The sequence below is a fragment of the Pristis pectinata genome, chromosome 6, assembly GCF_009764475.1.
Source record: "Pristis pectinata isolate sPriPec2 chromosome 6, sPriPec2.1.pri, whole genome shotgun sequence".
NCBI lineage: Eukaryota > Metazoa > Chordata > Chondrichthyes > Rhinopristiformes > Pristidae > Pristis > Pristis pectinata.
This window is the reverse complement of record NC_067410.1, coordinates 48,880,006-48,906,491: the sequence shown is the minus strand read 5'-3', so window position 1 is coordinate 48,906,491 and position 26,486 is coordinate 48,880,006. Positions and strand designations below refer to the sequence as shown.

Here is a 26,486-nt window from a genome sequence, read left to right as displayed (position 1 = left end):
CTGTTCTGATTCCTAATTATAGCCAGTAGCTCAAAGACCTCAGGGTGCCTCATGCTCTGGGTGGTGTACAATGTCTGTTGTTCATAACCTGTCCCAGTAACTCCATGTTTTTACTCTAACAGGAGGCCACAACTGTCCACAGTTCAGTGTGGTCTAAATATTATGCAACAACAGGTTATAGAGTTGGCAGCAACAAAGAGCAAAGCACATTGTCCCACCAGTCACTTCCAGAGGAGGTACAACTAGGGTAAAGCCACCCCTGACACAGTCACTTCAAGCTCTTCCACAATGGGCTACAGGATTCAATGGTGACTTAGGAATTCTTAGATTAACCACCAAGGCCAGTCTCGTTCACTTGGTACCATCCTGGCTGTGAGGTGATATAATGTCATAATAATTACTTTTTTTGCAATCAGTCTGCAACAGAGATGGAGCATGAAACATTGGCCTGCCTCGCGACCTCTTTCATCAACCCCAAGCTCTGTTAAGCCCTCTCAGACTCTGATCACTCCAGAGTTCTAGAATTCCATTCCTAGCCCCCCTCTGCTTTCCTTTGGGACACCTCTTCCCTAATATCTTCCTGCTGTTCAGTTAGAGATTTTATTTGGTAATCCAGCTGCGAAACACAATCGGTGTTGTTGCTAAACTAAAAGAAGTACATTAGTAAAAAGTTGCTGTTACCCAACTCCCTAATAGGCTTTAGGGTAGCTCCCCTTTAAAGGAAAATTTTAGCCACGCTTGCCCCTTCTGGAGTCAATTCAAACCCCCTATCAATGCAGATGTGTACATTACATTGTCAACCAAATCCAACGTCACCCAGTCTCAAATACTAGGTACACATTTAGTTTAGTACCAGCTGTTTCAGAGTCAGGAATTTCCTAATAACCACAAGTCAATAACAATCAGCCCGTTGCTCTCTGGCCACCGTCAGAGTCTGACCATCATCTTTTTGATCCTTAGTGGAGACTCCAATCCCTTCACCTCAACTCCCAGCTCCCTGTACCACTAGCATTTGTTAACATTGGACTATTGTTCTAGAGCTCTCACAGAACTTGGCACCATCCACAACTCCTCTGCCCTTGTCTAACACTGTCCTGTTCACCCATGCTTGCTGAAGTATATAGGCAGGCAGTCCCACAATGCCTCAGTTTCAAATCATCCATGGCTTTGCCCCTCCCTATCTCCAACCCTGGAGCCCTGCAATCCTCCAACTACGTCTAGCTTTCTGTATCCCTTATATTCATCACTTCAGCCCACCCCGATTTCCTCTTAATCTTCTCCAAGAAGCTCTTTAAAATGCACCTCTGAATTAACTTTAGTTAGGTATTCCAATACTTTTTTTATGCAGCAGAGTCAAATTTTATTTCAATTGCACTCCTGTGAGGTGCCTTAGGGCATTTCAACATGTTAACAGGTGTAGCACAATCAATGTTTTACACACACACCAATTCTACAATCACCAGAATTACACTGATCTCCCAACATTATTGCAAACAATCCAGGAGGAAAGATAAAATTATGCTGGGTAATGAAGGAATAGTGTGTAATACTTTTCATTATCAGTTCAAAGTCAAATTTGAGTTTATTGTCAAATACAGATGTATGCACAGATGCAATGAAAAACTTACTTGCAGCAGCCTCACAGGCACATAGCATCAGAGACACAACATTCACAAGAAAAATAAATTATACAAGAAAAATAAACACAAAACAAAAAGTCCATTGTAGGGCAAAGTGATCATGGTGTTGCTATACTGAGCTAAGAGTTATGAAAATTTGAGATGGAGATCATTTGACCTGTTACCTTACTGGATATTCTCAATAACATCTGTTTACATCATCAGCAAGAGGGAGCTGAGCTCTGAGATGGATCTGGACTGTGGACAAGGTTTCAGAGCCTCCTGCCCTAAAACTGCCCCACCTCTCACATGCTACTGACTTCCTGACTTTTTGAAATATGCTGTTCACTCATGGGATTTTGACACTTCTGACAAAGGCAGAATTTATTGCTCATCCCTAATTGCCCTTAGGAAGATAGTGGGGTGCTGCCTACTTGAACCACCGCAGCCCTTCTGCAGAAGGTGCTCCCACTGGGCTGTTAGGGAGGGAGTTCCAGGAAGGAGATAGAGAGCCTAGTGGCATGGTGTCAAGACAATGACATTTCCCTCTGTTAGCAAAACAAAAGGAGCTGGCCATTGACTTCAGAAAGCTGGGCAGTACACACCCCTGTATGTATCAATGCTACTGAGGTGGAGATGGTTGAGAATTGAGTTTCTAGGTATAAATATCACCAATAGCTTGTTCTGGTCCAACCATGTAAATGCCATGGCCAAGAAAGCACACTAGCACCTCTACTTCCTCAGAAGGCCAAGGAAACTTGGCATATCCCCATTGACCCTCACCAATTCTTTTTTAAAACAGGTGCACCATAGAAAGCATCCTATCTGGATGCATCACAGCTTGGTATGGCAAGTGCTCTGCCCAAAATCACAAGAAATTGCAGATAGCTGTGGACATAGCTCAGTCTATCGTGAAAACCATCCTCTCTTCCATTGACTGTCTACGTTTCTCACTATCTTGGGAAAGCAGCCAACATAATCGAAGACCCCTCCCACCCCAGACATTCTTTCTTCTCCCCGCTTCCATTGAACAGAAGATACAAAAGCTTGAAAACACGTAACACCAAGCTCAAGGGCTGCTTCTATCCTGCCATTATGAGACTCTTGAATGGACCTCTTGTACAATAAAGATGATCTCCTGATCTCTCAATCTACCTTGCTGTGGCCCTTGCACCTTATTGTCTACCTGCTCTGCACTTTCTCTGTAACTGTAACACTTTATTCTACATGCTGTTATTGCTTTTCTCCTTTGTACCACTACAATGTACTTGTGTTTGGAATGATGTGCATAGATGGCATACAAAACTAAGTTTTTCAATGCATCTCAATACATGTGACAATAAACCAATTAAGACCCAATTAAGATGGTGTGCAATTTGGGAACCTGCAGTTGGTGGTGTTCACATGTGTTTACTGCCCTTGTCCTTCTTAGTGGGAGAGGCTGCAAGTTTGAGAGGTTTCTGTTGGCATAGCCTGGGTTAGTAACTGCAATGTATTTTGTGGATGGTACACACTGTAGCCACTGTGTACCAGTAGTTAAGAGAATGAATGAAGGCTTAGCTTGGTGAATGGGATACCAATCAAGCAGGCTGCTTTGTCCTGGAGATCCTAAAGTGTTATTGGAGCTGCATCCATATTTCTGATGATTTGTGTCACTGGTCTGGTGAGTTTCTGATCCATGGCGACTCTCAGGATGTGGGGGCTTCTGATGGTAGTGCCATTTAGTGTCAATGGCAGATGATAAGATTCTGTTTCTTGCTAGAGATGGTCGGTAATTGGCACTTAAGTGGCATGGAACATCCATGCCATGTATCAAGCCACATCAGAATGATGGCAAGCGACTGCAGATACTGGAATCTGGAGCAACACAAACCGGGTGACCACTTCGCTGAGCACCCTGGCTCCATCCTCCAAGACTGCCAGGATCTCCCGGTTGCTAGCCATTTTAATTCTCCTCCCCATTACTAAACCAACATGTCTGTCCTTGGCCTCCTCCACTGCCAGGGTGAGGCTAAACTCAAACTAGAGGAACAGAACTTCATATTCTACCTGCGTAGTCTACAACTTAATGTCATGAATATTAAATTCTCCAACTTTTGGTAATTACTACCCCTCTCTCCCCTCCTGTTCTATCTGGCCTCCATCACCTTCTTTTCCCTCCTCCACCCTCTCCATCAGCCCATCACTCACACATTCCTCTCACTGGTTCCCCGCCCAACCTTTATTCAATGCTCCACCTATCATATTCCATCATCTTCAGCCCTTTGTCACTTGACACCCATCTCCTTCCAGCTTCTGATGCTTTTCCCACTCTCCCCTCCTCCATCAGCCTATTAACCCCCTTACCTGCCAGCTCTTGGTCCACCACTTCCCCTCACCTCTTTATACTGGCCATCTCCCCTCTACGGCAGGAGATCCTGAAGACAATATCATGGGCCTCAAACAGTTTATAATTTGCAACAGAAAGAGGACACTTGGCCCATTGTCAATGCTGGTTGTGAAAGAGCTCTCCAGCCTAATCCCACCTTCCATCATTGGGTCCATAGTCCAGCCAGTAACAACTCTTCACATACAAATACTATTCAAATGTGATGAGGGTTTCTGCCTCCACTACCCTTTTATGGAGGGAGTTCCAGATAATCCCAAGTGAATATTTTATCCCCTTGCCCCCCCATCCTTTAAAATAATTGTAAGAGCAATAGATCTGTGCTCCCTGGCTTGTGACCTCTCTGCTAAGGACAATACAGCAAATAGAAAAGGAATTATTTCAGCCCCTCAATCAAGTCTTCCTCAGCCTCCTCTGTTCCAAAGAAAACATCTCTAGTTTATCCAATCTTTTCTCATAGCTATAAATTTTCCATCATTGACAACATCCTCTTAATTCTCTTCAGCACCTTCCCTCATGCATCCTGTAATGTGGCAACTAGAAATACATAGTGAAGCTGTGGCCTTAGCAGGATTGTAGACAGTTTCAGCATAACCTGTGCCTTTGTTACTTTCAGAACTAGTATAACAGATCAACATTGAGGACTCTCAATATGTCCCACTCATACACCACCACCTCTGCCCTACCTGTGGGACAGGACTATGCAGGGACTGCCTCAAGTGCATGGGACATTGGCTACAAGGAGCGATTCTGCGAGCACAAAGGCTGTTGCCCGACTGGTCTGTAGAACAGCCTCCTGACTCAGTACCTAGACGTTTGTGAGGACATTAGATAGGCCAGCAATGACTTTGCCACTTGCAAACTGGTGCGGAGGCTGATGCTGGTGGACCAGTTAGGTTAATTTGTGTTTTAACAGAACACAACAGATTGCTAGAAGTCAGATGTGGGCTTGACAAAGCAAAGGTGGCAGATTTCTTTCCTTCAAGAGTCATGAGTGAACCACGCAGGCACGGTAGTGTAGCGGTTAGTGTAACGCTTTACAGCGCCAGTGACCCTGGTTCAATTCTGGCCGCTGTCTGTAAGGAATTTGTACATTCTCCCCGTGTCCGTGGGTTTCCTCCGGGTGCTCTGGTTTCCTCCCACTTTCCAAAGACGTACGGGTTAGGAAGTTGTGGGCACGCTACGTTGGCGCCGGAAGCGTGACAACACTTGCGGGCTGCCCCCAGAACACTATGCAAAAGATGCATTTCACTGATTGTTTCGATGTACATGTGACTAAAAGGTATCTTATCTTATGTAGGTTTTTGGAAAATGACAGTCCAGTAGTTTCCTTGTTATCATTAGAGATGAGCTTTTCGGAAAAACTTTGATGATTTTATAAACTGAATTTAAATTTCCCACCACTGCTCTGGTGGGGTTTTCCCAAAATTTCATCCAGTAACATCTCCCAGTGTAACCATCCCTGTTAAATATCCAAACCTCTGGGGGCCCAGCATCTCACACCAGACAGGAAGCTGATCAGAGGGGACAGATGGAAATAAGTGAGAAAGTGGGAATGCTTTGAGAGTCTTAGTAAGCCATGTGGCCTCTATGAATGGAAATATGAAAACATGACTGTTGGATAAAGTCTTGGACATGAGTCAACACCCACAGAACCACCTTCACCATCTCCTGTAATATAACAGAAGTGTTCAGAGAAAATGGGAGTTCGTGACAATAAAGTCACTTTCTTAAATGAAATGCATCCTTGCTGTTTTCCCTAGATCATGTCTGGCTGATTAATTTGTAATGACCAGGATTTTATGACAATGCTGTAGGACTGGAGACTGAGGCATGATGGGTGGAAGGAGCTACCAGACTGCCCTTTAGAAGAGAAGACACCAAAGGAACCACTGCAGGTAAACAGTACCCATCAGCAGGGCAGCATGTCCTACACATGGACATGCAAGCCTCATCTCCACATCACAGGCAAGACACAACCACTGCACTGTAACCTCATTACCAGAGACAGATAAGTTGAGATGATCTCAGAATAATATTGTCCCACGTGCCTCAAGCCAATCCCATTATAATAGACAACCATTCTGGTTATCAAAAATTACAAGGGGATCTTGATCAGCCAGGTAAGTGGGCCAATGATTGGCAAATAGCTTTCAATTTGGACAAGTGCAAAAGTGTTGCACTTTGGGAAGAAAATCCAGGGTAGGACTTGTACAGTGAATAGTAGGGCCCTGAGGAGTGTTGTGAAACAGAGGGACCTAGGAGTACAGGTACATAGTTCACTGAAAGTGGTGTCACGGGTAGACAGGGTGGTGAAGGTGGCGTTTGGCACGCTGGCCTTCGTCAGTCAGGACATTGAGTATAGGCGTTGGGACGTTATGTTGCAGTTGTACAAGACACTAGTGAGACCGCACTTGGAGCATTGTGTACAGTTTTGGTTGCCCTATTATAGGAAACACATCATTGAACTGGAAAGTGCAAAGAAGATTTACAAGGATGCTGCCAGGACTTGAGACCCTGAGTTATAGGGAGAGGTTGGGCAGATTAGGACTTTATTTCTTGGAGCATAGTAGACAGAGATCTAATAGAGATGTATAAAATCATGAGGGGTATAGATAAGGGGAATGCACATAATCTCTTTCCCTGGGAAGGGAACTGAAAACTAGAAGGCATAGGCTTAAGGTGAGAGGTGAAAGATTTAAAAGAGCTGAGTGGCAACTTCTTCATGCAGGAGGGTGGTGTGTATATGGAATGAGTTACCAGAGGAAGTGGTTGAGGCAGGTACGATAACAACATTTAAGACATATGGATAAGTACATGGATAGGAGGTTAGAGGGATGTGGGCCAAATGCCGAAAAATGGGACTAGCTTGGTGGGCACAGAGGTCTGCATGGACGAGGAAGCCCAAAGGACCTGTTTTCATGCTGTATGTTTCCTATGACTCTACAAGCTCCTCAAAGACAGCAGGATATTTTGCCTGGGTTAAGAGACCATACAAGCTTTGAAGCAGCTGCTAGTTTCCTTTGAAGAGTGAGCAAGAGGTCAGGCAGCTGACATACTTCAGATGCTTACATCGTTTAGTGAGAGATAGCACACTGGGATTGAGCAGGTTACCTCTGAGGGACTCTCCAGCAGCCAATCCTAACTCTTTTCCCCATTGGGATGTCACAGTGAACTGGGTTCATAATTAGCCCAAGCAGTGCCTGGGCCAAGGGTAGGGAAGAAACCAAAGCTCAGGCTGATCCCAAGCACAGCCTGGTTGTTCGGGATACTGAAAGACAAGGTCAGACTTGAGACTCCGGATGGTCAAATAAAACACAGCTCCATCAACCACAACTGCAGTTGAAAAGTGACCAAGTTGAGTTAAAATCAATGAAGGCAACAATACACAATCACAATGCATCACATAGAACAGTACAAGAACAGGCCCTTCGGCCCACAAGGTCTGTGCCAACCATGATGCCAAATTAAACTAAATTTATCTGCCTGCACATGATCCATATCCCTCCATTTGCTGTGTGTTCATGTGCCTGTATAAGTGCCTCTTAAATGCCATTATCGTGTCTGCTTGCACCACCACCCCTGGCAGCACATTCCAGGCACCTACCACTATATAAAATACCTGCACATCTCCTTTAAAACTCACCCCCATCCCCCCACCTTTAAGCTATGCCCTCTAATATTTGACATTTCTATTACACACCAGAATTGGAGGGAGCCAGCAGATGACATGGCTGAGAGGTATGGATCAGTGTTGGGGAAAGTGATCTGCTCTAATCCCTATACTGATTTGTACTATGTATCCTTCCTGCCAGCTCATAAGCCCATGTACAAGTCACAGGAATCCTTAAGTGAGGAGATACAGTGGAGACTCGTGCTTTGGTGTGGGTGTGCAGCTAGGAAAAACGTACAAAAAAAAAATAATAGGGGATTAATTCTTCATCAGCTCTGGGCAGGAACTTGTTGAAACATCTTTTGTAATTCTTAATTTTTTGGTACATGCTGTCCAGTCCACAGCTAGCAACAATGGGCACAAAATGAATTTTGAGCTGCAAGTTATGCAGGAGTTCAGCAGAAATCTGGGCTGCACACAGAGTCCTGGTTGTGCTGAACCAGGATTAAGCTGTGCCAGATACAGCTACAGAGCTAAAAGGCTGTAAATGAGATTAGTTTTCGTCTCAACATAATGGCAAGCTGGAGGCTTCGTCCAAAATCTGCACTCTCACATCCCCAGTGGAATCAAAGCAGGCTAATGGGATTTCCACATTACCCACATAAACATCCATTAGCCTTATTTCAATTCAATATAAAAAAAATGGAATTGATCAGTAATAAACCAGAGAACCATTAATACAATAACCTAGTTAACAGCAGCTAGAATAGATTCAGAAAGTTCTACCTGACCAATCTCCTTGGTATCCTCTTACGTCACCAACCAGTTGTTATCTGGGAACCGTGTCGCTGGTTTTCCAACAAATTCTGACAGAGTTCCGCGTGGAACTTGTTGGGATTCAGGAGAATGGATAACTGGGCTTCAAAGAAACAACAAATGGATACCCGTTACAGGAGCTTAGTCAGGGTTATGAGTATTGGGGGGGGGGGGGGGCAGGGGGGTTGCTTCAGGTCTGTGCTGTTTCTAAATTTAGTTTGACAACTTGCTTAACAGAGCACACAGCAGAGAAGGAGCCAGGCAGTGACCATCTCCAACAGGAGAGAGTCTAACCACCTACCCAACACTCAATGGCATTACCGTCACCAAGTCTCTGCAATCAGAGATCAGAAAGTAAGCTGAACCAGCCATGTAAATGGCCACAAGAGAGGATCAGAGGTTAGGGATTCTGCAAGGAGTGCCTCACCTCTCGACATCCCAAAGTTGTTCTGCAACTCACACAGAAGTGTGATCAAATAGTCGCCCAGAGGAATGCAGCTCCAACATCATCCTGGACAACATGGGAGACTTGACCAACACTTTGAGAGAACCAAATGTGGTAAAATAAATAGGAAGGATTGCAAGCGAATTTGCTGCTTACCTACAAGGATTGCCAGAAGCACTGCAGCTCACCACCACCTCAAGGGCTCCAAACGCTGCTCTTACACTGATGTCCACAACCCAAAAATAAAGAAATAAAAACAAAACTTCAATCTTTTGTATATTAAAAGAACCCCAGCCTGCATAAATCTTCCCTGTTGGGTATAACCTGTTCAGTTCTTCAATCGTCCTTGGTCAAGCCTACAAGAAGCACTGTGCAAACTTCTAGGAGTCTTGGCCTGACCCCAGTTTTTTTCTCCCCCTCCGTTGTTATACACAATGTAATCCAATCAAATAAGGTATTGCTAAACTATTATAGAGTAAAAGAAGGCACATCAGGCAGGAGTTGGGCAATACATTCAGAAGACTTGCATTTATATCAGAACATGGTGAATGGAATGGAATGGAATACAATTTGTGCACAAGCAAGCTCCCACAGTAATGTGACAATCGCCAGATAATATCTTTAAGAAAGATTAACCCAGAACCAGAGATAAAGCCCTGCTTTCTTGGGATCTTACATCCACCTGGGAGACAAGAGGAGCACTCAGTTTAATGTCTCACCCAGAAGACAGCATCTACAGCAGTGCAGCACTCCCTCAGTGTGACTCATCTTCAGCTCCCCGAACAGGGACACAGACAGCAGGCGAGGCAGCTGTTTGCCGAATCATAAGTAAAACTTGCAGAGACAAAAACAAAAGCTCAAAGAGGAAGTGGTTACAGCCCAAGAACTCCTCAAAATCTCCGCTGGCATTCCGGCAAGAGTACTGCCCTGTCAGGCAGTCGCAAGTCAGGTATTCAACACAGGAGCCAGTGGTTTCAGTGAAACATACTAAATGATGGCCAGGGTAGAGACAGAGCTGATGTTTCTCCTGGATGGAGTGTCCAGAGCCTAAGGTCACCGTCTCAAAATGAGGGAAAGATGAGAAGAAATTTCTCACCAAGAGCAGTGAACCTCTCCACCCAAGGGACCTGTGGAGGATCAGGTTGATCAGTATATTCATAGAGTTATACAGCACTGAAACAGGCCCTTTGGCCCAACTTGCCCATGTTGACCAAGTTGTCTACTTGAGCTAGTCCCACTTCCCAGCATTTGGCCAAAATCCCTCTAATCGTTCCTATCCACGTACCTGTCTAAATGTCTTTTAAACGTAATTGTACCCGCCTCTACCACTTCCTCTGACAGCTCATTCCATATACACACCGTCCTCTGTGTGAAAAAGTTGTCCCCAAGGTCCACTTTAAATCTTTCCTCTCTCACCCTAAACCTATATCCTCTAGCTTTAGACTCCCCTACTCTGGACGAAAGACCCACCTCATTTATACCCCTCATGATTTTATAAACCTCCCAAGGTCATCCCTCAGCCTCCATTGCTCCAGGGGAAAAAAAAAGTCCCAGCCTATCCTTATAGCTCAAGCCCTCCAGTCCCAGTAATATCCTTGGGAATCTTTTCTGCACCCTCTAACTTAATGATGTCTTATAGCTGGGCAACTAGAACTACACACAATGCTCCAACTGCTGTCTCACCAGTGACATGCTGTAACGTGACAGGAATTGATAGGTTTTTAGATATTAAGGGATATGAGGTTAGTGCAGAAAAGTGGCACTGAGATAAAAGATCAAATCACAATTTTATTGAATGACAAAATAGACACGAGGGGCAGAATGGCCTACTCCTGCCCATCTCCTTTACATTTGATTGTCCAAATCTGGCTGCAATGGTGGACAGAGGACCCAGCACAATGCACCCATTCTCCAAGCTTCTGCTCCCCAATGATGTTGGGCAAATGACTTGTGGTTCAACGCTATTTTACAACACAGCAGAGTGACACCATATTACCACCGCTTACAGTGTGGGCAATGCACACGCCAGCACAGACAGGCTTCACATTCACATCTAGCTATGTTCACCGAGATTCCATCACTTCCAATTTCTGGGAATTGATTTTCTCTTTCTCGCCACTTCTCAGAGTTCCTCTCACCCACACACTACCTCCCCCAAACCTCCACAGTCCCATCCATAGGTTCAAGAACATTCCCCATCTCTCCCACGACAGGAACGTTTGGGGAAAAAGAGGGGTGGAAGGGAAGTGAACAGTTGGTGGGGCTCAGGCCAGCTGGGAGTCGCCAGAACCAGGCTCAGGTGTCAAGTTATGGGAGCAAAGGCTTGGCAAGCCACTTGGAGCTAGGATTGCTACAGGTCCAGAGTGGTCAAGATCTTCCAGTTCCCTGGGGAAAGGATCGCCATGAGAGGATTTGGGACACTCCAATTTATTCCAGGATCCAGCATAAACCCAGTGCAAACTGGACCAATCCTGGAATGGCCCCAGCAATCCAGAGAAGGGTCAGAGTCATACAGCAGAGGAACAGGCCCTTAGACCCACTACACCCATGCCAAGCATCAAGCACACATCTATACTATTCCCATTTACCAGCACTTGGTCTACTATACTTCTTAAATGTTGTGAGTCTCTGCCTCCACCACCTACACAGGTGGTATGTTCAAGATCCAACCACCCTCTGGGTCAAAAGAGTCCCTCCTCAGATTCTCCTCCAAACCTCCCACTCCTTACCTACTGGTTGGGGGGGGGGGGGTGGGAGTGGCAGTCAGTAATCAGTGCTCTGAATTACTCTGGGGATCAACAGCAAGTCTCCAAAGTCACCATAGCAATGACCCTTTCTGCGGTCCATGCTGCAGCCTTTGCCAATCAGCCTGGGGCAGATGATTGGAGCAGACAGGGTTGGGGGAAGGGAGGGAGAGTGGTGTGTGCAAGGGGTGGAACACTGGTCTGTCGTCCACCATCCAGGACAGGGAGGTCACTCTGCTATCTTGACCAATGTCTATCCTTAACGGAGAACATTGCTGCTTCATTTTACTGTTTGCGAACTTTGTGCATAAGCTGCAAAATAAGGCAGTAATGAAAAGTGCCACATACATGTGTTTTGGTTGGTCAGTTGCTTCGAAATGTTGCGGATTTGGTTGATTGTGAAAAAAAATTCCTTCTTTTCCCTAAAATAGATAATGCTAGAGGACATAGGTTTAGGATAAGGGTCAAAAGATTTAGAGAAAATGGTTACTACCTGGAAATCACTGCGAGAGAGAGTGGTGGAAGCAGAGTTGCTGACAGCACTTAAGGAGTGTCTAGTCAAGCAGTTGAATTGCCTTGTGTAGGTGACAATGGGCCAAATTTTGGAAGATGGGATTAATACAAACGGGTGCCCACTGGTCAGCATGGATGCGGTGGGTCGAATGGCTATTTCCGTGCTCTATGGCCTTAAGGGAATACATTAGCCCCTCATCCATTGCTCACGAAGTCTGGGCCAAGAGTAGCTTGTTTGGAAAAAAAAAGTGATTGCCAAACAAAATTCTCAAACTCAGAAAATGCTCAAAAATCCTGGATCCCACACAAACCAAGTAGCAAATTCCAGCAGCTGCTTTTATGGGCCATTTATAATGGAACACTTGTGACAGGAAGCCAAAAAATTACTTTAGGCTTTTATAACTGGGCTTCTCATGAAGAGCAAGCAGAGAACATATTTAGCAAAACTTCTTTACCTCTGGCAGAGCCCAGCTGTGTGAAAGAGGAAAGGGGTAAAAGTGTAGGGGTGTAACAAACCATGGGCAAGACTGATTACTGAGAAGGCTGGCTGAATGCATCATCCCCCTGTCCTGACCTGTGCTAAGGCAGCATTGTACAACACAACAGGCCCTTTGGCCCATCATATCCATGGTGATCCATGCACCCATTTACATTTACCCATTGATCTTTGGCCTTTAGCAGGTTCCCCAAGAACGCTCGCCAAGAGGCAAATTCCAGAGGTGAGGTGAAAGTGACTGCCCTTGATATCAAGGCAGCATTTGACTGAGTGTGACATCTAGATGAAGGGTCAACACATGAAGCGCTGGAGGAACTCAGCAGGTCAGGCAGCACCTATGGAGGGAAATAGACAGTTGCCGTTTCAGGTCGAGACTTGTCGAGTTCATCCAGCACTTGTGTTGCTGCAAATTCCAGCATATGCAATCTCTTGTGTTTTCATCAAGATGAAGGGACTCAACACAAAACATTGACTGCCCGTTTCCCTCCGCAGATGCTGCCTGACCCACTGAGTTCCTCCAGCAGTTTGTTTTTTGTGGCATCAAGAAATCAGGGTTAAAAAGTAAAAATCAATAAGAACAGGCAGGGGCAGTGGAGAATCTCTCCACTGCTGGAGGCATAACCTAGACGAAAAGTTAGTTGTGGTTGTTGGAGGTCAACTACCCCAGAACCAGGAGTTCCCCAGGGCAGTGTTTCCATCTTCAAACGCTTTCATCAATGACCTTCCTTCCATCACAATGTCAGAAATGGCCATGTTTGCATAATGTTCAATTTCATTCCCAGTTCTTTAGCAATTGAAGCAGCCCATGCCTGCATACAGCAAGACCTGGACAACATTCAGGCATGGTCTGATAGATGACAGGTAACATTCATGCCATAAAATCACATGGAATCCAGGGAGAGCTGGCTATTTGGAAACACAGTTGGCTTGACGGTGGGAAGCAGAGGGTGATGGTGGAAGGTCGTTTCTCAGACTAGAGGCCTGTGACTAGTGGTGTGCTACAGGGATCAGTGCTGGGCCCATTGTTGTTTCTCATCTATCAATGATTTGGATAAGATTGTACAAGGCATGATTAGCAAGTTTGCAGATGACACTAAAAGAGGTGATATAGTGGAGAGTGAAGAGTTCATCAAAAATTACAGGGGTATCTTGATCAGCTGAGTAAGTGGGCTGAAGAATGGCAAATGGAGTCTAATTCAGGCAAGTGTGAGGTGTTGCCTTTATCAGTCATGGCATCAAGCATAAAAGTTGGGAGCTCATGGTGCAATTGTTAAAGACACTGGTGAGGCCACACTTGGAATATTGTGTTCAGTTTTGGTCACCCTGCTATAGGAAAGGTGTTATTAAACTGGACAGAGTGCAGAAAACATTTACAAGGACATTGCCAGGACTTGAGGGACAAAATTATGAGGGACATTTTAAAAGACAGCTGGACAGGTACATGGATAGGAAAGGTTTAGAAGGTTATGGGCCAAACACTGGCAAATGGGACTAGCTTGGATGGGTATTTTTGGTCAGTATGGAACCGTTAGGTCAGATGGCCTGTTTACATGCTGTATGATTTTATCTATAAAATCACCACGTAATGACCACTTCCATTAAGGGTCTAACCATCTACCCTTGATGTTCAATGGCACTACCATGGACCAGTCCCTCACCAACATCCTGCAGTCATCACCAGCTAAACAACTGGACACAAACCTGATCAAATGCAATTTCTACCATCTGCTGGAAGATGTATCAAAGAAACAACCACCCCTTCTTGTGTAGGTCCTTGTCCCCATCTCCAACCTGCCCAGACCCAGGGTGGAGCAAGAACTTGTGTTAACATCTGTGCTCACTGTTAAACAAAGGGATGCCATAAGCTCTGCACAGTCATGCCCATGGACAATGCAAGGTACAAGAATCAGGACGATGGCAGCAACTGTCCCAGTATCCGCTGCTTGCTCCTATGCTCAAACTCATAAAATATGCTGTTCCATAATAACAAGAGTGTCATCAGTAAAGTCACAACAGGAAAATACTCAGCACTTACAAATACATGCGTTTACATAGCAACTTTGAGTGACATGCCTCAAGGCAGTTCCAGGCTATACATCAGACAAAATGTGACCCACAGCCACATATATAGACATTAGGAAACATCAAGAGGTAAACTGATGAAAGAAGACATGGGAAGGTTTAGAGAAGGAATCCTAGAGGTTAAGGCCTGGTTGGCAAGGGGAACAGTGGCCAATGGTAGATGACCTTGGAAGGCTTTCAGATATCAGAGACGGGACACAAGACAGATTCATGTAGTTTAAAGATCAGCACCCTGATATATAATACTGATGTTACTTTGGAAACTCATTTAATAGGAGTGATTTGTGGCAAGTCTGTTTAATCTTGACACTTGGGAGCACCAAACCATGCACACTGAAGGCTTCATCATTTGAGGCATAGATAGAGTAGACAGCTGGTATCCTTTCCCAGGGTTGAAAATGTCTAATACTAGAGGGCATCCATTGAAGGGAAAAGTTCAATGGAGATGTGCGGGGTATGGTTTTTTTTAAAATTACACAGAGTGGTGGGTGACTGGAATGCACTGCCAGGGGTGGTGGTGGATGCAGATACCATAGAGACGTTAAAGAGGCTCTTAGAAAGGCACACGAATATGCAGAGAATGAAGGGATATGAACCATGTGCAGGCAGAAGGGATTAGGTGTCATTAGCTTAATTAGTTCGGCACAACATTATGAGCTGAAGGGCCTGTTCCTGCACTGTACTGTTCTATGTTCATTGTCTGAGCCAGATGGACCAATTTACCTGGACTTGGGTTTTTGCTTCTGACTATTGGACAAGGCTCCCAAATGCAAGCGCATGTAAACAGCCCCATAACTAATTAGCCTGCCAACGCTCACTTCAGACCAGATACTTGGGAGGCAATGGCACTCCAAGAGAAGGTGGCAGCAAGTAAATGATCATCTGCACTGTTGTGTCTCAGTTCAAGATTCCCAAATGACGAGAAGCAAAAACCTTTATATGAATTACAAGGGTGTACCAACAGCAGAGGCTGCTTGGATGGGTGGCTTGGACATTTGCAACCAAGAACCATTAAACTTGGCATTTATCTTTTTACTGAGGTGAAGTATCACTTGAGCTAGTTTATTCTCCTCTCACAGTACAACACCAATCAGCCGTCTCTCACTGACTTCTCCCTGCTCACACAACCGTGAGATGTGGTTCTACTGAAACAGCAGCCAGCTGCCACTAACACAATCAGCAACGGATGATGAATTTTAAATTTTTAAAATTTTACTTTACAGCGTGGTAACAGGCCCTTCCAGCCCAACGAGTCACGCCACCCATTTTAAACCCAAATTAACCTACCTGTATGTCTTTTTAGACCAATGACCATCTCTACAAGACTGAAGAGAAAGCCAGAGACCAATTCATTTTGGTATGAACCTGGAATTAATTGACAAAGGAACTTGAGACAAGTGGTTTATTAGCTCAAGGAGCAAGTTAGTGATTTAATCATAGACCATGGAATAAAAATTACAACAGGGGACAGACCATTGAGCCCCTCAAGTTGGCAGTTATCCTCCACACCCCAAACCCACGTACAGTATATGCCCTTTTCCCGTATACCTTTTTTCATTAACCTATGAAACATAACATGGTTTCTGCTTCAATTACCACCATGACAAGCATTCCATGTTCTTCAAATACCCAGTGTTAAAACCTCCTGGTACCAATCCCAGATCTCCGGCACTTTAACCCATGAGGCTTCAGTTGTTCTGTGGGCAGCAATACAGGCCAGGTGATGGTGCAGCTCATTTACACTGCACCTTGGAAAAGAACACATCCCAGAGTGAGAACAGACCTCACTACATCTCAGCCTGTTTCCATCCATCCCATTTCTGACAACTCTCCTGCAAATCACACATCATCTAATGGAAACAGACCCAACTTTTTCCTCAAGTCTTTCTTCTGATTTGTGCGAGTCTGTGCTGTATCCATTCCATCACTTTGCCAGCTTTTCTGTAAAAAGCTTGATGCTGCAGTTCTCCAAACAAGAGCTTTAAGGCACTTTTGTACACTCAATTCACCTTAATCTGCCATTCCCTTTCTCCTTCATTGACAGTAGAGCCATCATGAGATTCCACACTCTGGAATTCCTTACCAGGCCTCAATCTTATTTGTTAAAACACCTGCCTTACTTCCAGCCCAAATATTCCCTCACAAAGCTCAGCACCAAATGTTATCTAATTATGTGCCCAAGAAGTTCTTGTGTAGATCTTTCTACCTAAAGGTGCTGTACAGGATCTTGTTGTTGTACACCAAAAAACCAGGCATTCCATTCCCAGTTTAAGTGCACATTTGACTGGAGATGTCGCTCTTAGTATCTTATCAGCTTAAGCCCTCAATTTACTCATCTCTTCCATTGAACCCACCCATGCTCATTGAGAAACTTAAATCTATCATTGGTGTGTATACTGGATATCCACAAGAGCATTCCTTCTGCAGCTGGATAATGAACAGGTTGATGAATAAGTCGATTTTGTCCATAAATTGGAAAATACACAAAAAAAGACACTCGATATGGTAACCATACATTATTGTAATAAGTGGTATCAAAAGCACTTGCAGCTGATGAGGAAGAACAATTACGGAGGGGAGGGAGAGACACATGTAGGTACGTCAGACTTTTGAATTTAATATTATGAGAACTCGTACACATGTAGGGGTGTGTCCATAAATCAGGTAAACTGGGGATGGTCCAGATTATTGGGCCAAGACCCGTCAAGCCACAGGGACTCCTCCCCTTAGTCACCTTGTCAGCCCTGTTGAGGTAGCCTTAGGTTTCCAACCATAAGGTCCATCAGACAGCATGAACAGGCAGCACCTGTCCCGCTATTAAAACCAGAGACTCATCATTCTTTTTGCTAAGAAACGTTTCTGAAACACTTCAAAACATTTTCTATTTAAGCTGATGTCACGCATTTAGCCCCATGGATTGAAATCATTCATGGAAGTTACCAAGAGCCAGATCCTTGTCTGTTATTTTCAGAAATAATTTTACATTTCCTATCCAAGACTGCCTCTCCTTCCCCCTCTCTCAGTAACATAGGCATCATACAGAGCAGAACCTGTCACTCCATCACACATGTATTAGGACAGGCTACCAATACTTAGTCAAAGTTTCAAGGGGCATTTAAAGAGGGCGGAGTTTTAGGGACTGGGACTGAAAGCTCTGCTGCTGAGGTCAAAGTGGAAGGTACACATTAGATGAGTGTTGGAGCTCTTGCAGTTTAGGGGGACTGTGGGGCTGGTGGAGGTTGTAGAGAGAGAGAGACACACACACAGAGGCACAAGGTGATGGAGAGATTTGAACAGAAGGATAGCAATTTATTTTTTTTTTAAAAACAGGTTGCAGGGGAGTCACTGTGGATCAGGATGCACAGGGGTGCTCGGTGCATGGGTTCTATCGAGTTAAGATGCAGATGGCAAACATTCACTGGGGCAACAGCATCAGCAGCCTTTCACTTTTGCTGTCAGAAGCCAAAAGGTACAGAATGCAGAGTCCCAGCCACTGTTCCCACTCCCTTCCAAACCTTAATTCCACTGTGCTCCCTCCCAGACCCTCCTTTGATAAAAATTCTTCCCATTCTACAGAATTCCGATGGAGCAACACATCCGGCTAAAGTCTGTGCTGAGGTAACTCACACTCACCTCTGCCTGCCCCGGGACCATGGGGGTCAGCCCACATTTTATCAAATCACGCTGGTTTCAGCCAATGCATTGTTGGGATTTGCTGCATTTCTCCCATGGTGATAACGTTCCTGCTTTCTAGTTACAATTCCCATTCCGAAGACATCATGAAAACCAGCCTCCCCTCCATGGACTCTGTCTACACTTCCCACTGCCTTGGGAAAGAGGCCAACATAATCAAAGACCCCTCCCACCCCAGTCATTCTCTCTTCTCCCCTCTCCCATCGGGCAGAGGATACAAAAGCTTGAAAGCATGCACCATCAGGCTCAAAGACAGCTTCTATCCCACTGTTATAAGACTCTTGAATGGACCTCTTGTACAATAAAGATGAATCTTGATCTCTCAATCTACCTTGTTTTGGCCCTTGCACAATATTCTCTACCTGCTCTGCACTCTCTGTAACACTATATTCTGCATTCTGTTATTGCTTTCCCTTTGTACTACATCAACGTACTTATGTTTGGCATGATCTGTATGGATGGAATACAAAAAAGTCCCTGAGGGACTGCTGCCCAGCTGGAGGTGATGGCATTTGGCGGGATGCAAAGGAAGATTGCATTCTTTTCCATCTACTTGAAGGAGAAAGATCCCACAGGACAATGTGCAGATCTCACGAAATCCCTGCAGGATTGTGGGCAATGTTTACTGGTTCTACATCCCTGCAGCCTTCAATCCCTGGCGCACCCTTCAAATGTGCCCTCTGAGTCCCTTCTCCCTTTCCTGCACTCAGCCCTCCAAAACAGGTCATTGTCGAGTTCCACATTCATTCAGTTTGTGGATGAAGCTTTTGTCGAGGGCCCTGGGATTTAGTAATAGCACTTACTGACAGCCCTGGTTCTGGACACTGCAGCAACATTTGCCATGACGATCCTCAGTCTACCCTTTGGTTGTGAAATGCCTGGGAAGCCCCCAGGTCATGACAGGCAACGTACAGGTGCAGATCACTTTACAGCTTCACAGCTCAGTCTGTCCCACAGCACTGATGCCAGCTGTGATTGCATGTCACCGACAGCAACAGGCCAGCGATTGGCTGGCACTCACTTACATCGGACAGCAGTGTTTCAATTCAACCGCCACACCATGCAGTTTTCAAAGACTAACAGAACAGCTTGTCTGCCTTTCTTACTCTTCTTATGCAGTCCCTCGGGATCGAGGACAATTTGTTTCCATTGTGATAGCTGATGAGGGAACCATGGCCTTTCCACAGACGGGACAGGTACTTGACAAGGCAGGTGGGTGGTTTCTGAGGCAGCATGCTCCTCCACTTACACAGCACTTCTATGTGCTCCCAATGCATGGACAAGGTTCTCAATACCTCCTTTGAGCAGTCATGGGCCAGAGATTCCTGGGAGAGAGTGGGGATGTTGCATTTTTTTGTCCCAAAGGATAACAGTGTCCTCCATCCACCTGATAATCTTTTCCTGTGACAGTGGCCAGTGTAACTGTCTACACTTCCCACTGCCTTGGGCAAACAGCCAACATAATCAAAAACACCTCACATCCTAGACATTCTCTATTCTTCCCCCCTCCCATCGGGCAGGAGATACAGAAGGCTGAAAGTATATATCACCAACAGTCTACCTCATCACGGCCTTGCATCTTATTGTCTGCTTGCACTGCACTCTCTCTGTAACTGTAATTCTTTATTCTGCAGTCTGGTGTTGTTTTCCCTTGTACTACCTTGATGTACTGATGTGATGAAATGATCTGTATGGATGGCATGAAAAATAAAGTTTTTCCACTATACTTCAGTACATATGACAATAATGAAACAATTACCAATTGTCCTGCCAGTGAATTTAGAGGATTTTGCAGAGATAGCACTGTAGAGATACTGCCAGTGTTTTGAGATAGTCTAGGTCTCAAACATACAGGAGGTAAGGATCACTGCTGCCTGGTAAACAATGGGCTTTGTGCCAAGTCTGAGGTCTTAATCTTCAGCTCTCCTGCCCCCACCCACCCACCTAAGGCTATGGTAGCACATTGATGAAATTCATCACCACCTTCATCAAGACTGCTTCTTCCAACTAACCGGGGACATTTTATTGTCAGATTTTAAATACAGGAAGGTTCTCACAAGACACAAAAGGTCCTGTACCAATCAGTGTCTGCCTTGAAAACATTCTGAAGGACTTTGTCAGGTGAAAGTGTCTGCAGTTGGCAAGAGAAAGGAAGATGGAATCTGGATATGACATCAAGGTGGCAAGGGTTGTGACTTCCTCTCAGTTACACTCAAGCTAATATCAGTTCTTGGGCTTCCAGCTGTTGCAGGGCTATCAGCCAAAGTTCTGGAGCAATGAGCCAGAAACACTAGTCCCAATCCCACCACAGCAGCTGGGATTTAAATTCAATCTAGAATTAAAGTTGCTCTCAATAACAGTGACCATAAAACTACCAGATGGTCAGAAAACCCATCTGGTTCACGAATGTTCTTTGGGGAAGAAATCTGGGACCTTGACCCACTACAGCCTACAAATGACTAGACCTAATGTGGTTGACTCTTAACCACCTGCTCAGTTAGAGGATCCATGGGAAACCAACATGGTCACAGGGAGAGCATGCGAACTGCACACACACACACATAGCACCAGAGATCAGGACTGAAGCCGGGTCTTTGGAGCAAGGAGGTAGCAGCACTAACCGCTGCACATCCATGGCACACAATACTCTGGGGAGTAGGCTGTGTAGCAGACCTCGACTGAGCCACAGAAGTGAGCAGGCCACTCAAGCCTGTACTGCTACTGACATCATGACCCACTCATGAATTCCATTGACCCATTTCAACCCCATCTCTCTGGGATACAGAGCTCCAAAGGTTCACAGGCATCGGAAGAAATTCCTCCTTACCTCTGTCTTAAACAGGTGACCCCTTATTCCAAAACTATGGCCCTGGTTCTAGATTCCATCACACAGGGAAACGTCCTTACCCTGTCAATCCCCCGCAGAATCCTTCAGTGTACAGATCTCAACAATACGTTAGACGGGTGTGAACAAGGCTGTCCTGCTGAAGCACAACTTCCTTTCCCTTGTATACCACACCCACCCCAAGATAAATAGTGTTCTCCTGTTCTGTCCAGGGCCAGGACTAATGGTGAGCCAACACTGATGCCTTTTAGTAACTGGAGAAGTCAAATCAGTCCATGAAAAAGGAAGGCTTCCTTTGTTCAATAAACCCAGGCACAGAGGCATAAGGGGTTTGGAACTTGGCTTGGAGCCCAAATGGGCCATTGGGCTCAACCCAACTGTACAACTACCAGGGAAAGAGAAGGAAGATTATACAAACCCCATCGCTACTGCCTCCAGCAATCCCTGCCAGGACAGCTAATGTTTCAAAGTTTGCTTACAAGAACATCAGTGTGATACATATCCCAAGGAGTTGGGCAAGAACAGCCATTACATGCATGCTAATCAGAAACACTATGCAATGAACACATCCGAGTAATCCCACAGCCAACAAATCAAATCTCTGCAGTTCACATACAGTCATGAATATTGATAGTAAATTAAACAGATAAAGGGGACAGGTGATCTCCAAGAACATCCCCATTCCAAACGATGTCATGGGAATGTACAAGTGCTAAAAACAGCTGGAAATACTTCAGTCCCAAGTTCAGCCAGAAGTGGGAAGTAGATAAACTATTGATACTTCCACCTGAGATCCCCACCAACTCATATCACAGTCTTCAGTCGATTTGATTCACTCCACATGGTATCAAGAAACAGCTGAGAATAATGGATACAGTAAAGACCATGGGACCATACAACATCTGGCTTTGGTACAGTCAACCTGGGCTCCAGAACTAGCTATGTTTCTGTTCCAGTACAACACCATTATCTAAACAACAATACAGAAATTTGCCTAGGTACATCCCATTCTCAAAACACAGGACAAGTCCAATCTGGACAACTACAGCCCCATCAATCATTTATTGGTGATATTAACAGAGCTATCAAGCAACACATACTCGCCAATGCCTAGTTTGGGTTTCACCAGGAACACTCACCTCCAGACCTCATCACAACCTGATCCACACAATGGCTGAATTGCCGAGGTGAGCGGAGTGTGACTGCCTTCAACATCAAGGCAGGATTTGACTGAGTGGGGCATCGGGAACTCTGGTAAAACTGATAACAATGGATGTCCAAGGGAAAACAGTGGTTGGAGTTATCCCTCAGAAGGTGGTTATGCTTGGAGGTCAATCATTCCAGTCCAAGGACATCACTACAGAAGTTCCTCAAAGCATTGTCCTAGGCCCAACCATCTTCAGCTGCTTCCTCAATGAACTTCCTTCCATCACAAGATCAGAAATGGGGATTTCCGCTGATGATTGTGTAATGCAACTTGTTAACAACAGAGCAAGGCTTGGACAACATTCAGGCATGGATCACTAAGTGGCAAGTAACATTTGTACCACAAAAGTGCCAGGTAATGTCCAGTGCCAATGGCATTGCTGTTTATGGTGGAGATGGTAACAACTAGAAAAATCATCTGGACTAGCCACATACATACCAGTGCCATAAGAGCAGGTCAGAGGCTGGGTATTCCATGGTGAGTGACTCACCTGACATCCCAGGACCTTTCCTCGCCCCCACCCCACCATCTATAAGGTACAAGTCAGAAGAGTAGTGGATTACTCGCCACTTGCTTGGATGAATGAACCTCCAGCAGAGTTCAAGCTTGATGCCTTCCAAACCAAAGTAGTTACTCCACTCACACCCCAACCACCACCTAAAACATTCATTCCTCCATTACCAGCGCAGTGGCCGCAGTGTGTGCCATCTACAAACTGCCATTATGCACCAGATTCAACAAAAGTACCTCCCAGATCCACAACATCTGCCACCAAGAAGAACAACAGATCAGATGCAGAGGAGCACCACCACCTGCAGGTTCCTCTCCAAGTCACACACCATCTGATTTGAAAACGTATCAATGGTCGCTAGACATCCAAATCCTGGAACTCCCTGTCCAACAACATTGGGAGACTCCCTTCACCAGAAGGACTGTAGTTCATTTGATCATAAGATTATAGGAACAGAATTAGGCCATTTAGCCCATCAAGTCTGCTCCAACATTCAAACATGACCAATTTCTCAATCTCATTCTCCTGCTTTCACTCCGTAACCATTACCAATCAGGAACCTGTCAATCTCTGCCTTCAATACACCCAATGACTTGTCCTCCACAGCTCTCTGTGGCAACGAATTCCACAGAGTCACTACTCTCTGGCTGTAAAAGCTCCTCCTCATCTCGGTTTTAAAGGGACATCCCTTTATTGTGAGGCCATGCCCTCAGACCTAGACTCTCCTACTAATGGAAATGTCCTCTGCATACAGGCCTTTCCGTAGGTTTCAGTGAGAATCAGTGAGAATCCACACTCCTCTCTCCCTCCCCCCCCCATCCTTCTGAACTCCATCGAGTACAGGCTCAGACATCAAACACTCCTCATAAATTAAGCCTTTCATTTCTGGGATCATTTAGTTAGGGAGCTCACCACCAGCTTCTCAGCAGCAACTAGGGATGGACAGTAAATGTTGGCCTTGGCAGCAAATCCCAGATCCCAAAATTAAACAAACAAAACAGCTGCTTGTCACCAAGTTCTGGAGCTCCTTCCCCAAAACCTAAGTTTTTGACTATTGTTTAGTCACATTTATCATCTCCAAAAAAAAAATGGGGATGGCTTTGTGGTTCTTCATACACACCACCCCATGACATTCCTTTGTTGAAGCCCAAATGCAGAACAGCCCCATTCTGCCCTTTACTGCTGAACCAACCTCACTCACACAGTCATTCCACATCAAACCTGATCCCCTGTTCAACCTCATTCTCTCCAGGTCCTCAACACTGGACCTCCACACTTTCTCCTGTTTCTGCTAATCCCCAACTGGACCACACCAAAGTATTTAGCTGAACACATTTCCATTTGCTGCAGCAGTGCAAGGTTGCTTCTCAGGCTAGAGGAAAGTGTATAGTGGAGTCCCTAGGTAGTCCGTATTGGGATTGATGCTTTTCTTAAGATCAGTTAATGACTTGGACTTGAAAGTATGGATACCATTTCCAAATGCCAGAACTTGGTAGAAGAATGAACTGTACGGAGGATAACAGAGAGACGGACAGACAGGCAGATGAAATTTAATGCTTTGGAAGGAAGAATGAGAAGGGACAATGGAAACTAGAGGGCACAAGTATAAAAAGGACACAGTAACAGAGAGACGTGTATAGCTCACTGAAAGTGGATATTCAGGTTAAGAAAGTGGCTGTAACAAAGCATATGATATCTTTCACTTTAAGTACAGGTAAAGAGTACAGAGCAAGGAAGCCAAGGTGAAATTTTATAAAACACTGGTTTAGTACAACTAGTTCTGGATACCACACTTTTGGAAAGATTAAAAGGCTTTCAAGACTATGCAGAAGGGAATTATCAAAATGATTCCAGGGACTAGAATGGAGGAGCTGGGATTGTTGACAGTGCAGCAGGTGGGTTGGCTGACTGCTAAAAGAAAATAGAACCGAGAAGTCTGGTGGGAGGAGCAGTGAGAGACAGGAAGGGAAGCATGGGAGGGCAGTAGGCTTAACTCCATTTACTTTAATGCAAGGAGCCTCACAGGTAAGGCAGATCAGTTGAGGATGTGGATCAGCACACAGGATTATGATATTGTTACAATTACGGAAACGTGGTTGGAAGAAGGGCAGGACTGGCAGGGTATTGAAGTTTCAGACTTCAGAGAGATTGCAAAAGAGGAGGGGGTGTTTCACTGTTGAGCAGGGAGAGCATTACAGCAGTACTCAGGGAGAATGTCCTAGAGGGATTAGCCAATGAGGCTATAAGAGGAGAAATTAGGAATAAGAAAGGGACAGTCACTTTGACACGGTAATACTATAGGCCTACTAATAGTTAACAGGAATTAGAAGAACAGATATGTAGGCAGATCGCAGAAGGATGTAAAAGCAACAGGGTTGTAGTTGTAGATGATTTTAACTTTCCAAACATCAGCTAGGAAAGCCTTAGTGCAAGAGACTTAGATGGACTGGAATTTGTAAAATGCATTCAAGAGGGAAGGGGCTGTACTTGACCTCATCTTAGGGAACGAGGACAGGCAAGTGATTGAGCGTCTGTAGAGGAACCCTTTGGAAACTGACCATAGTGCAGTAATCTTCAAAGTAGTCACGGAAAAAGATAAAGTAGGTCCTCGAGTTAGTGCCCTACACGGAGGGGAAAGTACTTTCCCTGTAAGATCGGTTTGTAAGACAAGTTTTTCACTGTACCTCAGTACAAGTGACAATAATAAACCAATACCAAAGTAGATTTCATTTGTGTAAAACAGGACCTGAGAGAAATAGATTGGGAGCAACTGCCAGAGGGGGAGCAACGTTGGATAAGTGGCAGGTATTTAAAAGTTAGATGGAGTTCAGAGCTGGCATGTCTCTGTAAGGGTAAGATGCAAAGATAAGTTTAGGGAACCTCGGCTGACAAAGGATATTGAAGGTTTGATCAGGGAAAAGAAGTCCACGTCAAGGATAGGAAACTGATATCGAACCAGTCAAAGTTTACAGGGAGAAAAGGAGAAAACAAAGAAATCAGGAGGGTAAAAAGGTCCACGAAAAGACCTTGGCATGCAAGATTAAGGAGAATCTTGAAAGCTTTTAAGTACATTAGAAGCAGGAGGATAGCAAAGGAAGGAACAGCTCCCCTCAGGGACCAGAGAGGTAATCTATTTGTGGAGCCAGGGGATAAGAGCGAGATCTTAAATGAATACTTCTCATTAATAATCCCCAGGAAGAACGATGTGGAGGCTGGAGAGTTAAGGGAGGGATACACTGATATTCTGAAGCATGTCTGTGTCAGGAAGAAGTGCTAGAAATATTGCCACACATGGGATTCCCGAGGCTGGATGGGATCAATCTTAGGATGCTAAGGGAGGTGATTGCTGGGCCTCTGATGGAGATCTTTGTTAGCCATAGGCAAGTTACCAGATGACTGGAGGTTAGCAAATGTTATCCCCTTGTTCAAAAAGGGCATCAGGATAAGCTGGAAACTACAGGTTGGTGAGCCTTACAATCAGTGGTAGGGAAGTCATTGGAGAAGATTCTGGATTTA

The 26,486-nt window shown here is 45.0% G+C and overlaps 1 protein-coding gene across 2 annotated transcripts in view; it reads right to left on the bottom strand.

Annotated features, from left to right (window-relative positions):
• Window positions 1-26,486, bottom strand: part of pcbp4 (poly(rC) binding protein 4) — an 88,583-nt gene that overhangs the window by 52,314 nt on the left and 9,783 nt on the right. The window contains exons 2-3 of one of the 2 annotated variants that reach the window (XM_052017270.1): window positions 9,036-9,101; window positions 8,405-8,537 (exon numbers count right to left, since the gene is read on the bottom strand). The exons of the other annotated variant lie outside the window; for it this stretch is intronic. The gene's annotated coding sequence lies outside the window, so the exon portion shown is untranslated. The remainder of the gene's footprint in view (window positions 1-8,404; window positions 8,538-9,035; window positions 9,102-26,486) is intronic. 2 annotated transcript variants of the gene reach the window in all.